A 15,538-nucleotide genomic window follows, 5' to 3' on the forward strand; every position below is an offset into this window, starting at 1 on the left:
GAGTCCCCAATATCTCACAGGCTTTCAATAGCCTCTAGGGCGGAATGCCCCCTCCCCTTCAGCCCCCAGGTATTACCTGGGGCCCTGAAGAGCTGCGACCCTGCACCGCATGCCGCGTGGGCCTACCTTACACCCCTGCCTCATCTGCTTAAATCGAAATGAAAAAGAGATAATAAACCACCTCGTTCATCATCGGGAGAATCCACGATGGCAATATAGCGGACGAAACAAGCCAAAGAGGGCACTTCCATGTGTCCTTCAACTTGACTTTGGGACCATCTGCCCAGACTCCTGAGAATGCCCTCTCTATTATCAAATATGCTCATGTACTATAAAATGAAAGGGAAATGGTCTATGAAATCATGTTCTAAATTTCTGATTAAAACAAATGTGTTTATAAAAATCTCCTTCAATAACTTTTTTTGCACAAAATGTCACCTAAAAGATTATTCTGTGAATATGTACAACATGGCAACTTCATAAAATGATCAGGTTTCTCTCTCTCTAGTGAAAACTTTGCTGGTAGAATGTTTCTTGACAACAACCTTATTATATACCAGACTGAAATGCAAAAGTTTTTATAGTAAATGTTCCCACTGCGCATCTACTAGACAGAAATTCATCGACCTAGAAAATATCAGTAAAGCTAAAGGTAAATAAGGGTATTATGTTGTGTTTTGAGGATGTCGCAATTTTCTACATCCGGGCCTGGGACTCTGCATCAATGGTTCACCCACTCCAAGTCTGGCCAGGTACAACGCTTCCCTCTGTAGACGACGGCTCTGCTTCCCTCTGTAGACGACGGCTCTGCTTCCCTCTGTAGACGACGGCTCTGCTTCCCTCTGTAGACGACGGCTCTGCTTCCCTCTGTAGACGACGGCTCTGCTTCCCTCTGTAGACGACGGCTCTGCTTCCCTCTGTAGACGACGGCTCTGCTTCCCTCTGTAGACGACGGCTCTGCTTCCCTCTGTAGACGACGGCTCTGCTTCCCTCTGTAGACGACTGCCTGCTTCCCTCTGTAGACGACTGCTCTGCTTCCCTCTGTAGACGACTGCTCTGCTTCCCTCTGTAGACGACGGCTCTGCTTCCCTCTGTAGACGACGGCTCTGCTTCCCTCTGTAGACGACTGCTCTGCTTCCCTCTGTAGACGACTGCTCTGCTTCCCTCTGTAGACGACTGCTCTGCTTCCCTCTGTAGACGACTGCTCTGCTTCCCTCTGTAGACGACTGCTCTGCTTCCCTCTGTAGACGACGGCTCTGCTTCCCTCTGTAGACGACGGCTCTGCTTCCCTCTGTAGACGACTGCCTGCTTCCCTCTGTAGACGACTGCTCTGCTTCCCTCTGTAGACGACTGCTCTGCTTCCCTCTGTAGACGACTGCTCTGCTTCCCTCTGTAGACGACTGCTCTGCTTCCCTCTGTAGACGACTGCTCTGCTTCCCCAGGTAACAAGCGCTGCCTAGAGTGGATTTTCATTTTTCAAGTTGTCTCTTTTGTTAAAGTCCCTTTTTTGTTTACTAACACAGCTGGGTCATTGCGACCAATGTCACAGCATCCCGGCAGTATCACTGGAAGGACTTTCATATGATCTGTGTAAGCAAGCGATGGGTACAGACAAAATGGAGCTCATTTCATAAAGTATAAAACCCGCCAGGGTACATGAACCACACACTTCTTATGAATGCCCACATCACTCACTTAACCAATTATGAGTACAATCATCGACAGGCCTTTTTGCAACTGAGTCGTAGTACCGCCCGCCTCTATGCTACCAGCATACACCAGAGACTTGTTCCAGACAGCATGCTGTTCAGTCTCCCAGCTGTCCACACAAAGCTTTCAAGTTTCCCAGTTCCAAGCACAATTTCAGTATCAGTTTAGTCTGCAGTTAGCCTAAACATTTTGCTTTTACTAAAAGTATATGTATATCACACTAACAAGGGGTTTACACTATTCCTCTTCATTCACTGGTTTGTTATTGGGTCATTTACATTATTCGTCCACCCACTACAGCATAGGGCAGTGAGTCAGCTCATTTCAGCCACTGGCTAGCTTTACTGCGTATGACAGTATCCTGCTGTTTGACAGACAGAACATTCATGCACCAAGTAGGCCCCTTCAGTGCAAGGGGCTACTATGGCAATATGTGCTTTTGAGGCCCAAAAATACTGACTAGGGCCTGGCAGTTTCCTCAACAATAAAGTTTTGCAAAAAACATGACAAAACAAGCCAGCTTTCTCTCCTCTTACTCATTGACTTTATGTTTGTCTTTTGGCTAGGTTTGCACTACATAAATACATGCCTACTGGCCTGGCCAATGCTTGTGTTTTCTTTGCATTCTGGGATTTGTAGTGTTGTTTATCTAAACCAGCCGACACTGAGATAATCTCTACCATGTAATGACATACGGACAGAAGGAATGGGGTTTAAAGGATGAGCTATGGAGAGTTGAAGACTTTGCCTAATCCCAACCCTCCTGACCACTGACTAAGCACCCACCCATACCCCGCCCCATAAACAGAAAGACAAATGGAGGACTAGGAGAAATGTTAAAAGTCTGTTGATTCCATAAAAAAAAAGTACTACAGTTACTTAAATGCAAAGAATAGTGTTGGACTGAACGAGTGACTCAAGCGTCGACCTGGGAAACCAAGGACTCCGAGAACTCCGTGATTGCGCTGGGTTTTACACAGCGCAATCACGCATGTTTTTTTTCTTTCAATTTATGTGGCAAGAAAAGTCCGGTTAGGAGTTTACAATGCTAATAGCTCTATCTCAAACAAATGCGAGACCCGTTGCATTCCAAATGCTTGTATATATTGCGCTTCATGCAGGGGCGTAAAACAGGCTGCTGCGGCACAGGGTGTCCCAAGCTTTCAGGGGCCCTATTTCGCACAAAGCCAATCAGTGCTGTCAATAGGCAGGTACTGTCCGGTACTCAGTACCAGCACTTCTTTAATCTGAAAGGGAAAGTACCTGTATGTCTTAGCACTACTGCATTACATTAGAAGGGAGAGTACCTGCACTACCCAGCACTGCTGCATTACATTTAACGGGAAAGTACCACCAGCTCTTCTCAGGAGCAAACATGTGCTCTAAATTGTGATCACCCACAATTCGATGTTTCCATCTAAAACACTGCAATGAATATTTGTGAGATATGGGACATTAAGGGGACCCTCAGTCTGCACATTACACGGGCGGTCGGCCGGTCCCATCATTTTACGTTACGCCACTGACGTCATGTCACACGTGGCCCAGCAATTTCTAAGCTCTGAAACTATCAGGTGTTACTCTGTAAATATCAGATGTTCAGTTCGCTGACTTCAGGAGTCCTGGAGACTGAGTCGCCTTTGCCGGGAATTCAAAACCGTAAACTCCATTGGTAAAGACGCTGGTAGGACCGACTCGGAAGGAAAAAACGTGCCCTGTGCACATGAGACCTTTAGCAGTTCTTATTCTAGTTACGCTTTTATACCAGACATGCTGACTGGAATAGCTCCAAGTGGACAAGTATCATCACAACCCTTCATGGTGGTTTTTCGTTACTTAATTCAGAGTCTGTGGAGCGCCCAGCTGAGTTACGGTTAGATATGCGCCATCTTCCCGCTTCACTCATCCTACCACGGGGAGTCTGGAGAGCGCGAGGGACAAGCAGTGTGATCATGGAAATTCCGCGAAGCCATCTTTGAAATGAATACACCACAGAGGTAACGTGAACTGAGAGAAAGAGGGAAGGAAAACATTTGCTATCTGGAAGCACGGAGAAAAGACTGTCTTGTCTTGTGTGTGTTGTTATTCACAATTGTTTATCTTATTTATAGACTTAACGAGAAGGTAAACAATGCTATCCATAGGCCTTGACTGACAGGAAAGATTAGTGCTACAGTGCATGGTATCATCGTCCAGGCTGTGAGGAAACAAGGAGGTGGGGGAGTAGGGGTTGGCAGTGCTTAATTTGAGCGGGTGGTTTCCGCTGCTCGGCACCAGCACTTTGTCAACACTGGTTCTTGTGACAACCTGCCACATAGGTGGCGCTGTTTGTTTTGTTTTTTGAGGAGCAAAACAGCCGCTGCTCAATAATTGAATATACATTCAAATCACAAATACCTGCCATCTAAAGCTATACGAATAGCTGGGTGACACATATTCATCTAATGTATATTTAAAGTCTGAATTATCACACTTGTATGAGCGTGATGACCAGTGGTTGCAATGGGTGGTGTAAGCTGCAGTGGCCTCCTGACAAGGGCCCTTTTTTTTTTTTTACTTTACTAATTAAGCACCGGGTTGGGATCAAAAGAGGTGTAAAATGCATGGAAATAATTAAGTTGTCACCAAACTACAAATAGCTGCAAATGATGTAGGTGCACTGCCAGAAGGGACTGGAGATCAGAATCACGAGGAGGACAAAGAAGACAGGAAGGTGGTAAAGATGTGGAGCTGGACAAGCAGAGTTTTGAGGACTTTTTGGAAGTTGCGGCCTAGGCTGCAAATCCCTGTTTGAAGGAATGAAACTTGGTAGTAGGTGAAAGGATCAAAAATTACTTGAATTTTGAGATGGTGCAGTAGGATCTGGAGGTGAGACAGTTCTTAGTTTGTGGGCCCAGAGGAATGGTAGGGTGTGCAAGAACACAAATATGTATATCTCATGGTTGTCAATTGAGTATAAACACTGTGCCACTGAGCCCCTGCAGGCTTTGCCAGTAACAACATTGAACAGAAGGCGGATTTTCATTGTTCACTGGAAACACACGTCTGCTTGTTATCACACATAATTGTACCTTGTGCATTTGAGTGAGATGTGGCCTAGTGCTTAGAGGCGTAGGCTTTAGAATATGGGGCATCAGATCAGTTTCAATGCAGGCCTCTGCTCAATATACTGTGATTCTGGGCAAATCACATAATAACCCAGGGCCCAAAAAAAAAGTGTAATGCAGTCTGGTTCAGTTGTACAGCGATCTAATGACCTTCGGCCAGGTTCTACACAAAAAAAAAAAAAAAAGTTGCTTATAGTGTTTTTTTTTTTTTAACTAACCATTTAAATTGACAAACTGGGAATGAGTAAAGCAAAAAACGACAGTTCCACATTGAAACTATTTTGAATGAAGTTAATTGAGGAATACTCAAGAAAGGAAAGTGCTTTGATATTTAAACAAAAAAAAATTAAAAAAAATATCGGAACAGTTGATGAAAACGCTGTTTTCAGTTATTAGTCTTGCATTAAAACGGATAGCAGGCAGAATGTTAGTACTCCCGTCCATTGTAGGAAAATGTAAAAGTAGTCGGGCTGGAAGAGACAGTAGCGAAACAACGTTGGTAAAGGCGGTTTTACGCTTCAATCATCAAGCAAAAGATTTACTCAAGTGTAAACAGGGAATCTTTTGGGCTGAACAGCAGACCTTGCTTTGCAGCAGCCTAACTTGGCAGGTAGTAAAATGACTACTATGGTTGAGTAAAGCAAAACCCCAGTGGAAAGATAAGCAGAAAGAATATGAATGAGGCATGAGCCACAACGTTAGCATTTAGGATTAGAGATATGGAATGATACAAAAACCCAGGTCCCTTCTCCGCCATAATTACTAAAGAATCATGGACATGCTACCATCTTAAGGAGTGTAGAAGATTCTCAGCCACTGTATTATGTCGATACTAGTTTCATGCTTTTCCTTCATTCTTCACATTAACACCAAGAACCAAGTGCTTGTAGGATAATTTTTTTCATCACACATCCAAGAGTTTCCTCTCCAGATTGGCACTCTCAGGACTGCATGCTAATAGCCCCTTGTCCGCTATAAAGTATTTTGAGTTCTAGGACTGATATTGTTACTATCACTCAAGTAGGAAGAGTGATCCGCACACGTACTACCTGCTGTGAACAGTAATTTCCATAATTTCCACGTGTTAGGCCCAAGCCTTCCATGGGAAGTCTATTTTAAAACTGCTATGTTGTGACAAATCATCTTTGGCAAAATATTTTCAAGTTTCAAATTGTATCCATATCTCTACACAACATCTACATTCAATATCCTCTCTTAAAGGTGATACAGATTGATGTCTTTGAATCTAATTTCATTGTATTTCAAGTTGTTTAGTAGCTCTCTATATCTCCACCCACTTAGTGATATGGCCTGTAACACTGAACGCTATAATCTTTTGTTAGCACAGCTAGGATTTATGCAGTAGTACTGAAAACTATTTTTTCTGTTCCTTAAAACTCCCTCTCTGCCTCAGCAATCCACACGTTGGAGATTTTAGGTCAGTGGATGTAATAATTTCAAGGTCACATGCGGTGACCTCCAATATACCATTCCCATTTCACTTTTTGATCCAAACAAATCTCAAATCCCACTTTTGCCATTGCCTGCACTGAATCTTGGTTTCCACCTCTGAGAACATTTTTTTTTTTTTCAAGACCGCCTGATTTTCATCCACTCCCTTCCAGGGTACCGGCTATCTCTGCTGCAGACTGGCAGGCGATCCACACTGAGGCATACTTTTCCTCACAGAGAATCTTTAAAGGTACTCATAAAGTGATCAACGAAGTAGATGCAGCCTGACGGGTGTGTAGTGGATATTTGAACCTACTGATCTGGTTTCTAATCCCTAAGTCAGCACTTGATTAAAAAAACAAGATTCTTGGAAAATCGTTTTATCCCCCGTGCAACAAACTATACATATGTTGAATGTAAATATGCAAAACCAAGCAATGCAATTTACTGTTCAGTACTGTCTCGTTTACAGTTTGTCAACCTGTACCCATGGTCACACTGGGACAAAAATAAAATAAAAGTGGTCCCCATTAGCGAGTCAGATAGCTAAAAAAAAATGGTCCACGTTTTCGAATCATTCCAATTATGACATTTTAAAGACACGCTGTATAAGTATTTTGCAAGGTGAGTGACTTTGCATGCACTTGTGTTTGGTGCAGGCAATGTTCATGGTAAAATAAGGGGAAGCAACAGAGAGAAAGAAACTGACCACCTTGCCACAGAACCCGCCCACAAACTACAAACAAAACGACCCATACACTGATCTATCAGACTGCGTTATTGCCCTTTAGGCCAGTCCGAGCCTGACTGTACCCATCACATTGTGGTTTCTGCAATTTGTTATCAACTGCACTCAGGCACCATTCTGTGCAAAATCTCATGTGTTTGTGACAATAATAAAGGTTCATTGTGGGAAGATCCTTTGCTCTGCAGAACTAGACGCACCCTGTATCGAATACCCATTAAAAAAACACACAAAAAAATGATCTGCCAATATCCTCCATTTTTTTTTCACTACAAATATGCTCTGCTAGATATCATCTTCTACACGCCACAGCACACCTTTGCAAGGGCCTGTAGAAATACGACCTCAAGCCCACCTTTATTGAACTCTGATGGCCCCTCTTGCCGGCCTGAACCATCTTCTAGTTCCAGCTGCATCATCTACAAACCCCTCTGTAGTAGGGGTTGTACAATGATGACACTAAGCCTGTGGTCAGATAGTATGCACACAGTCTTTATTTTAGATTACAGGTAATTCTTTGCTTATATATTATGTTGTTTAGCCACATTTCCTTTGGTGTTTATTTCTTGTCTTCTTCTTTCCAGGTGGACTCCCAGGAGGCACATGTGGGAAGAAAATGGGGACAAACAAAGGTAAGTGGCCTGGTGAGTGTTTTTTTTTTCTTTTCCCTTTTCTTTATTTTCTATTCTTTTTGTTCCTCTCTCTTTCCTCTTTTCTTCTCTTTTTTTCTCTGTTATTCTCTCTCCTTCTGGGTTTTCTTTTTCTCCCTTCCTGTTATTTTCTCTCTGTTTTTCCTTTCTTTCTTCCTGTTACTCTCTGTCTGTTTGTCATTCCCCATATCCCTTAGGACTCCTGGTACCCTTAATAAATTCGAGAAAGAAACAGACACATCTTTTACAGACGCATCTTTGAAGAACACTACATCGCAACACAGTAAATAGTCCACCTCCCTTCTCAAAATCAGCAGCTGCTATCTAGATTCACTCTGACTGTATTTGTATTCTGTACCTTTGACCTTTACCACACTCCTTCGCCTTTCGGCTAGGCCCCGGCTTCTCAAATACCATATATGTACACCCAATATTAAGAATATACTACATGCCCTTTGACTACATGGGACTGACTTGAATGCCTGTGAGTGAGTCGTAGTCAGTTTAAATTAGTTTCTGCTATTTCATTTTTTTATCTGGCAGAAGTGAGAGTCTGAGGAAATGCAGCTTACACCACTATCTCTTGTGGACCTTCAACAACACCAACAGAATGATCTTTCATTAACAGTACTAATAACACCGTTGCACCCTTACATCCTGCTGTAGCCCAAAGCAGAGGTGGGATTCAGGTCTGACAAGGTATTTGCCGGAACCTCAGCCAACTGCTTCATAGTCCGTGAATCAAATATTTTCTCTTTTTTTTTTTTTAATGTTGTACCAAGTGTACTAGACCACACAAACCTCCTGAGAGTAGGGGAAAAAGGAGTGGAGGTAATCAGGTAGATGTCAATGTATAATTACTTTGGGAAAGCAGTTTTAAACTGTGCTGAAATGTAGCACTGTCTTCTTGCTCATGAATAATAAAAGGTCTGATTTATCTCCAGCTGTAGCTCATTCCTGGCCCAGCTGTGAATTTGAAGTGAATACATTTTTATGATCAGCCCTGAGCCATAAACAGTAAAGCTGTACACAAAAGACAGAGGAGATTAAAAGTATTTTCCACGTGCTGCTGGGAGGGGAGGGGGCGGGAAGGGGTCAAATCACAAATTAAAAGAACAAAGTACGTAAATAAAGTCTGTTTTGGAAATTATAACATAGTTTGAGCTACACAATGAATTGTTGTCCTATGTTATTCATACTGTTATGCACATCACATTAAAAAAGCTCATGGGTAGCCATGTAATATGTTCTTTAAGGGAGTCTGACATCTTGTGCTCTATACTTACGTGCGGATAAAGTAATTCAAAGAGTGGTTGCAAATTTGATGCGGATGATAAAGTTACTCAAATAGCGGGTGGGAATCTGACACAGATCCATTCATTTTTGCAAATTTACAGTCAACAAATTGGAAATGATTCATGTAAGCCCACCAAGAAAATCATGTGATGTGATATTTCCAAGGATTCCTCGTTAACACACTAACATTTTAAGATCAACGTGTGATCACTATCACAGGGTATGAAATTGCATTAACTAAGGTTCGATGTTGTACCTAAACGATGCTCAAATTCATCTCCACCCAGACAACAAATCACGGAACCGAGAGAACATCTGAAGGCCGCAACAACACTCATATCGCTGGTGAAGAAAAACTACGTACAAAAAAGGCTATGGCCCCAATTAGGTGGCGCACCAGCCACTGGCCCAAATATCAGGCAGGAGATTCATCCTAAAACGTGGGTATAACTAACAATTTTAAACTCACTGACCTCTCTAAATCACCACAGTCGTCAAATGCAACCATTTCCAAATATCCATGCTCAAAAAACGTCAGCTGAGGTCAGCAAAAACAAATAAGAAATGGTGCTCACAAGCCCAAACTCCTCACTTACTCTCTCCGTGGCCATGACTTCCAATCTATTGCAAATTGTTATGTGAATAATGATTTGCACCTCCCATTACCAACCTAAGGGTCTATTGGCAGTGCCTTCACCTGCCTTCATCCATTAGTTCTCCCACTGAAACCATACAAATAATCTAAGCAACAAAACCTGTCCTGTGCCCCCTCAGACATGCTCAAACCACCAAACCAGCCACAGTGTTTGACACCAGCCACTGGCTTGGTATTGTAGTAGTTTACTGCCTACCTTAGTCGCCCTCCATAGCACAGAACTCATATTTCACCCTAACATACTTTTCCAGGTTGTTTTCTAACATTTCAGTTTAAACTCTCTACTCACGATCTCCTTTTTCCTTTTCAGTCTGGCTTCTGAGCAACAATTTAATGGAAACCCATCCGTATCCATGTTTCAAACGTCATCACCTCGGCGCATCACAATCACTTTTCCTGTATCCTTGTTCACACTGATGTTTCTATTGATTTTGTCAACGTCCACCACACGTCCTCAATATCGTATCGTGCTTCTGTAGTTGTGACGTAGTCTGCTTTCAACTGGTTTTCATGATGCCTATGAAATCACCCTTTCCTAATGTCTTGCTCATTTTTGCTTTCTATTACGTTTTATTAGTACTTATTGATGTCCTAATGGTACCTATGTGTGGGCATCTTTTCTATAAATGGAGAGGACATTTGCTTGTGTTTTGTGAATCATGGCATTTTAAGTGTTATTTTTGCACCTCGCATAGTAATGCCTATGCATCACACCTTTCCTGCTTCATACTTTGGTACAGTATACTGGTTAACAGATGGCGCGGGTTGCACTCTCTCAGGAATGTGGCAAAGTGGTGAATTGTCTGTAAATTACAAGACTGTGCCAACCAGGATATCCAACACTAAACTTTTAATGCACATATAGCCAGTGCCTCTACTTTGCCTCTGGGGATACCTATTTTGTTTACCCCTTGTTCGTTTACATATGCAAGACAGGCAAATACCTCATAGCTTACCCTAGAAAGCTCAAGCAGATGACTAAACAATTGGCTGCACAATTTATAATTGGATTCACGTGGTTACTTAAACTTTTCACAGGCACCTGAAACAGAGGTCACACGTTATGTTGGATTGGATTTTATTTACTACTCTCCATTCTTTCCCTCTATGTGCATCCTTGATCAAGGTCCCACATTACATTACTCACAGTTCACATAAGGATCTAAGAACTTGTTTCGAGTTCATCCTATTAAAAGATCCAAAAATTGGCATCATTTTGCAGATCTCTGTGATTGCTACAGCTTCACTTTGAGCAAAATATTTCGTCCTACGTGGTTGTGGTCAATCGCTGTACTGACATGCTACTTCCTTGAATCCCTGCCGTTAGTTTCTTTTCACTCATCCTGCACTATACTTTCAGTCACACTTGATAGTTTGCTGGTATTACTTCACGCAAGGCAATGCAGGTCATTCAAACCTGTGAAATGGGTGGCATCCTGGTAGTCCACTTGAAATTCTATTTATTTCAGGATCTTTCTCATCAGAAGCTCTCCTACTGAGGAAGGAGGTTTGGGAAGTTTTTTCCAGGTCTTTGAAATTACCAACGGTTGAATATTACAGTATTAGGTTTATTGTGATTCAAAGATAACTTGCTCATGATATATCTTGCAACATGGTCAAAACCTCAGTAATGCCTTGTACATAGGCGCTCAGAATGTGGACAAATTTTCCCTGCATCCTCCATCATTTCCAGAGAGAGTGGGAAGTCCCCACGCCCACAATCTTGGAAAATTCTAAAGGCATTGTCCTGTATCCATTACCCTCCAGTCTGCCTCTGATAAGGATGTTGTGCTGAGGATCAGCCAAAAGGATCTAGAGGAACACAGGTTCGAACTAATCTACTCGCCCGGCAATACCTTGGCTCAAAGGCCCACTGCATATTGCCCATCGAAGACACTAGTCTGGAACATCCACATCACAAGACCCCTGGACAGCCTGGGTGTGTAGACAGTTTCTTCACATATCTGAGAATGAAGGAGTTACGATCGCAAATGTATCCTCCGTATAAATTTGTCTCACATCCATAACCCACACCTTTGCTTCTCCCAAAACAGATCAATGATATCAGCCTGACGTATACGGGGACGCAAAAGGAGTAAAGATACCATTACCACACCTGTTCGAATGAAATGTTGTGTTTCACTGTTTAACACTCACTAACTAGAGCAAGTATAGGATATTTTTGGTCCAGGTGACTGCTCAAGGTAGGTAGATGTTGCCCCATATAAAAGTGTGTACCCAGGTTCCTGGCAGCTGTGGTGTCTGTTATTCTGCCCTGCTGGCATAGAGAATACTTACCAATATGGAAACCTTTCAACTTGTATTGTACCACATCATATCACTGTTGTATGTAACACTCAGACACTGTTACCAAGCCATACCCATGCAGACGAGTACCACTCACAGTGTTGGTAGTACACACAGTGGGTAAAATGGCTTAAGCACACTTGCAAATTTTCACATAACAGAGTGCCTGGGCATACTAATATGTAGCATTTGCAAGAAAAAGCATGGTATTTTTTTTAGCAGACATAATCAAGTGGGATATATTAATACGGCTCCTGTGATGAATGCATGCTTTGCTTATTGAACATTCACCCTCACACATGACCAGACATCTCCTTCGTTATGTTCACTATGAGCTACGCCTGCAACTCTCCGGCTAGTCTCGGTTAACTCGACCTTCTTGGGAGCTTGCACGCACATGCAGCAAAATGAACCCTACAATACTGCAATGACTGGACCATTCATCAAAACAGCACAAGCTGGGTTTTATGCTTTACAGTTCGTCTTTGCTTTTAGGTGACTGACAGCCGAGACCAGGAACTGCGCCCCCCTTCCCTAAGCAAAATGAAGATATCCCAAAAATGAGTTATCACAAATATGTTTTTGTTTCAAGGCTAAACGGGCTGCGCGTAACCAGACACTTGATGCTGCTCTTTTGAGATTGTTCCTCGATGAGGTACATTTACAAATAAAACCCCACTGAAAAAAACGGGGAAAAGCTGCTAAACGGATGCACGGATGACGTCTTGGTGGCTCTCATTTGGACTGAGCATCAAGCCGTCTACCGGAACCGCTCTCGTTTCTTTCATATGTGTGACATTATTGTCAGCTCACTCGGGAGAATCTCGGTTTAATCCTACTTTGGGATGCAGCGTTGAGTGAGTCCATTTGCTTTCTGCGGCAGACGGCCGTTTAATTCCTTTCCAGAATCTGCATAGACACAAAGGAAGTTCATCTGTGCATCACCGGCCTCGTGTAAAACTGCGCAGCTTCTCCAAGTTCACAGACATTTTGTGTTGAAATTATAAAAGACGAGGCAAAAGGTTTAAACCTCAAGGTACCCTGCACTCCGCGGACATTGTTATAAAGAGCACGTTTCCATGGAAACCCGCGGAGCTTTCTACAGAAGGAATGAGGTAAACCATTTCAAAGTCATACTTTTAACGCTTTCCTGCCTTTCCAACAGAGAGCCTGGCAGCGAGACATTACCAATGTCAAATGCTACTGTCAGGATGAGTGGTGCAGCTCGTCCATGTCTTTACCCTACTGGCACTCGCCTCGTGAGGGGTGGCACGTGGGCCCCTGCATCCCTTGTAGTGCATGGTATAGCAGTCCCTTTTTACAGTGCTTAATTTGTAAAAGAATAAGTGCCGGGCCCAAAGTTTTGCTATGGAGCACGCAGATGGGTGTACACATACTGTATGCGAAAAAGGGAATTGTCTATTTGTTGGATTCTGATAGCCCCTCTTCAGTCTGAGATTTCTTTGTGCGCCCTTGTTTCACCTGTCACTAGTAGGCCCAGGTGAAGTTTTGCACACAAAAGATATGAACGCAGAGTTCCACAGTAGGGATGGAGGATCTAGTCCCAATCGGGAAAATATTGTGACTAGATTCTCCATCCCTACTCTGGAACTGTGCATCCATACCTTTTGTGATTTATATGGGAGTATTATGCACAGGACCATTCTCTTTGATAAATCTCCCACCACATAGGCCCTCCCTGTTTTTTGTTTTGAAGTTTTGCACACACCAGCAAAGTGAGCTCAAATTAGAAGAGTTTGCTTTGTGATGCACACAAGGTTGCATGACTACACCAAGGTGTAGGTAAACCCCCTCCAGCCCAGTAGAACTCAATATTTTGGGGGCTGAACCCTTTCTGTGAGTCGAACTCCGAATTTTAGTTTCGGACTGCTGTCGAGAGGCTTTCCTAGGGTGTAGTGAACACAGGCAGCGGGCATCATGGATTGTGGTGCCAAAGCTGATGGTGGAGGGCGGCAGGCAAAGACTATGGTCGTTACCCACCAGTCGGGGCTTGGAAAGTGTGCTTTAAATGGATAGGTGCTATCAGATAATTTCATTTGAAAAGAAGTACACCGGCGGCTAGATTCTGAGCAGAGCACCGGCAGCAGGACACCGGCGGCTAGATTTTGAGCAGGACTCCGGGACTCATTCATTTGCAGATTAGACCACCATATAATGGAACAGCGAATCAGGGAACGCCCCCAGATTCACTCCCGGACGGGACCTGCAAATGAGAAACATGAGCAAACCTGGAGCACAGCCTCGGTGGGTATGCGCCAACGTTTGCGAAGCTTTCCCGCAGTAACTGGACACGTAAACTTCCACCAACTAAAGGTAGGCAGGCATATGTGGTACACGTAATGTGCCGTGGAACAACCACACCCAGAATTTTGTGCTTGTACTGGGAAGGGATTTCTCCACGTGGAAAATGCATTTTCTTGTACGGGAGGAAATGGGATACTGCATGTTCCCCCTGCCCCTAGATCCACAATCTGTAAGCCAGGAAGAGGAGGTGACTCGGGGACTGAATGTGTGCAATGTAAGTCTGCTCAAGAGGCGCTAATGTTACCCGATGTTTGTCTAGCGCCAACAGTAGGGGGAGCAAAGAATGCAGTGCGGCAGCTGGCGCTGCAAATACTGCCAGACTGTCGCAGGAGTGAGGAGGGTCCCAGTTAAGATATATTTTTAATGTAGTGCTGATAACCCTTGTCCCGTTCTGGTGTGTGAAGATATATACTTAACAGGTGCAATGCCTTTTTAAGGATTTTTAGGGCCCATCGACAGAAATATTTTGAGGTCCCTTTTAGTAACAGTTTTGCGTTTTAGTACCGACTTTGGCGCTAACTGTAACTCGCAAACAAACATTTGGAAACATGTTTTGCATAAAACTTTTCAGGACCAATGAAAATCGTTGAGATGACACTGGGTAAAAAGAGACAGAGGGAAGAAGACAGGTTCAGCTAGAGAACAAGACAGGGGCGAGCTAGAGCGATAATATGCACTTTGCCAGCGGAGCCCTGGAAGGTGGGGCCCTGGACAGCTGCACACTTTGCCCGATCCTTAAAACATCTCCGCACAGGTGTACGCCTTCGGGATTCGCACGGTTGTGCGCTGTCCTTTCCAAAACTAGCTTCAGAAGACGAGGCTGCAGCCGCAGCTCACAGACGCGTGTACGGAGAGCTGTATGGAAACGGCACCTCCGAAGTGTCGCTATCCAATTAGTCTTAAACCTGGAGAGGTGACATTTAGGTGCCAAAGCGACAAGGTGCGGGAGTGTGAAAGGGGACAGTTAAGCTCCACAGACGCTCGCTTAAGCCTGACAGATGGCTCAGAGACCCGTCGCCAAGTCTCCCTGCTTGATTTGTAGTGTGTGCACCTGTGTCTAGAGCTGAAGACAATCCCGAGCGGTAGCACAAAGCATTTTTTAATTTCAGTTTCAATCGTTTTTGTTGTCGTTTTGGAAGGCATACATAACATTCAAGGCAGGCATTCCCACCAGAGCAATATTTCCTCCACTAACCCCTCCACGACAAGAACTCATTAACCTTGGTAATTAAAACATTCTCTGTCTGTCCATCCCTGTAGGAAATCTGCTATTTGGCGCGCCTTCACATCT

General features: G+C 43.6%; 1 protein-coding gene across 7 annotated transcripts in view; it reads right to left on the minus strand.

Annotated features, from left to right (window-relative positions):
• The window catches only part of KAZN (kazrin, periplakin interacting protein), an 808,570-nt gene that overhangs the window by 152,514 nt on the left and 640,518 nt on the right, over positions 1–15,538 (minus strand). The window lies entirely within an intron of this gene.

This window comes from Pleurodeles waltl, chromosome 6, assembly GCF_031143425.1.
Source record: "Pleurodeles waltl isolate 20211129_DDA chromosome 6, aPleWal1.hap1.20221129, whole genome shotgun sequence".
In the NCBI taxonomy this organism is placed as follows: Eukaryota; Metazoa; Chordata; class Amphibia; order Caudata; family Salamandridae; genus Pleurodeles; species Pleurodeles waltl.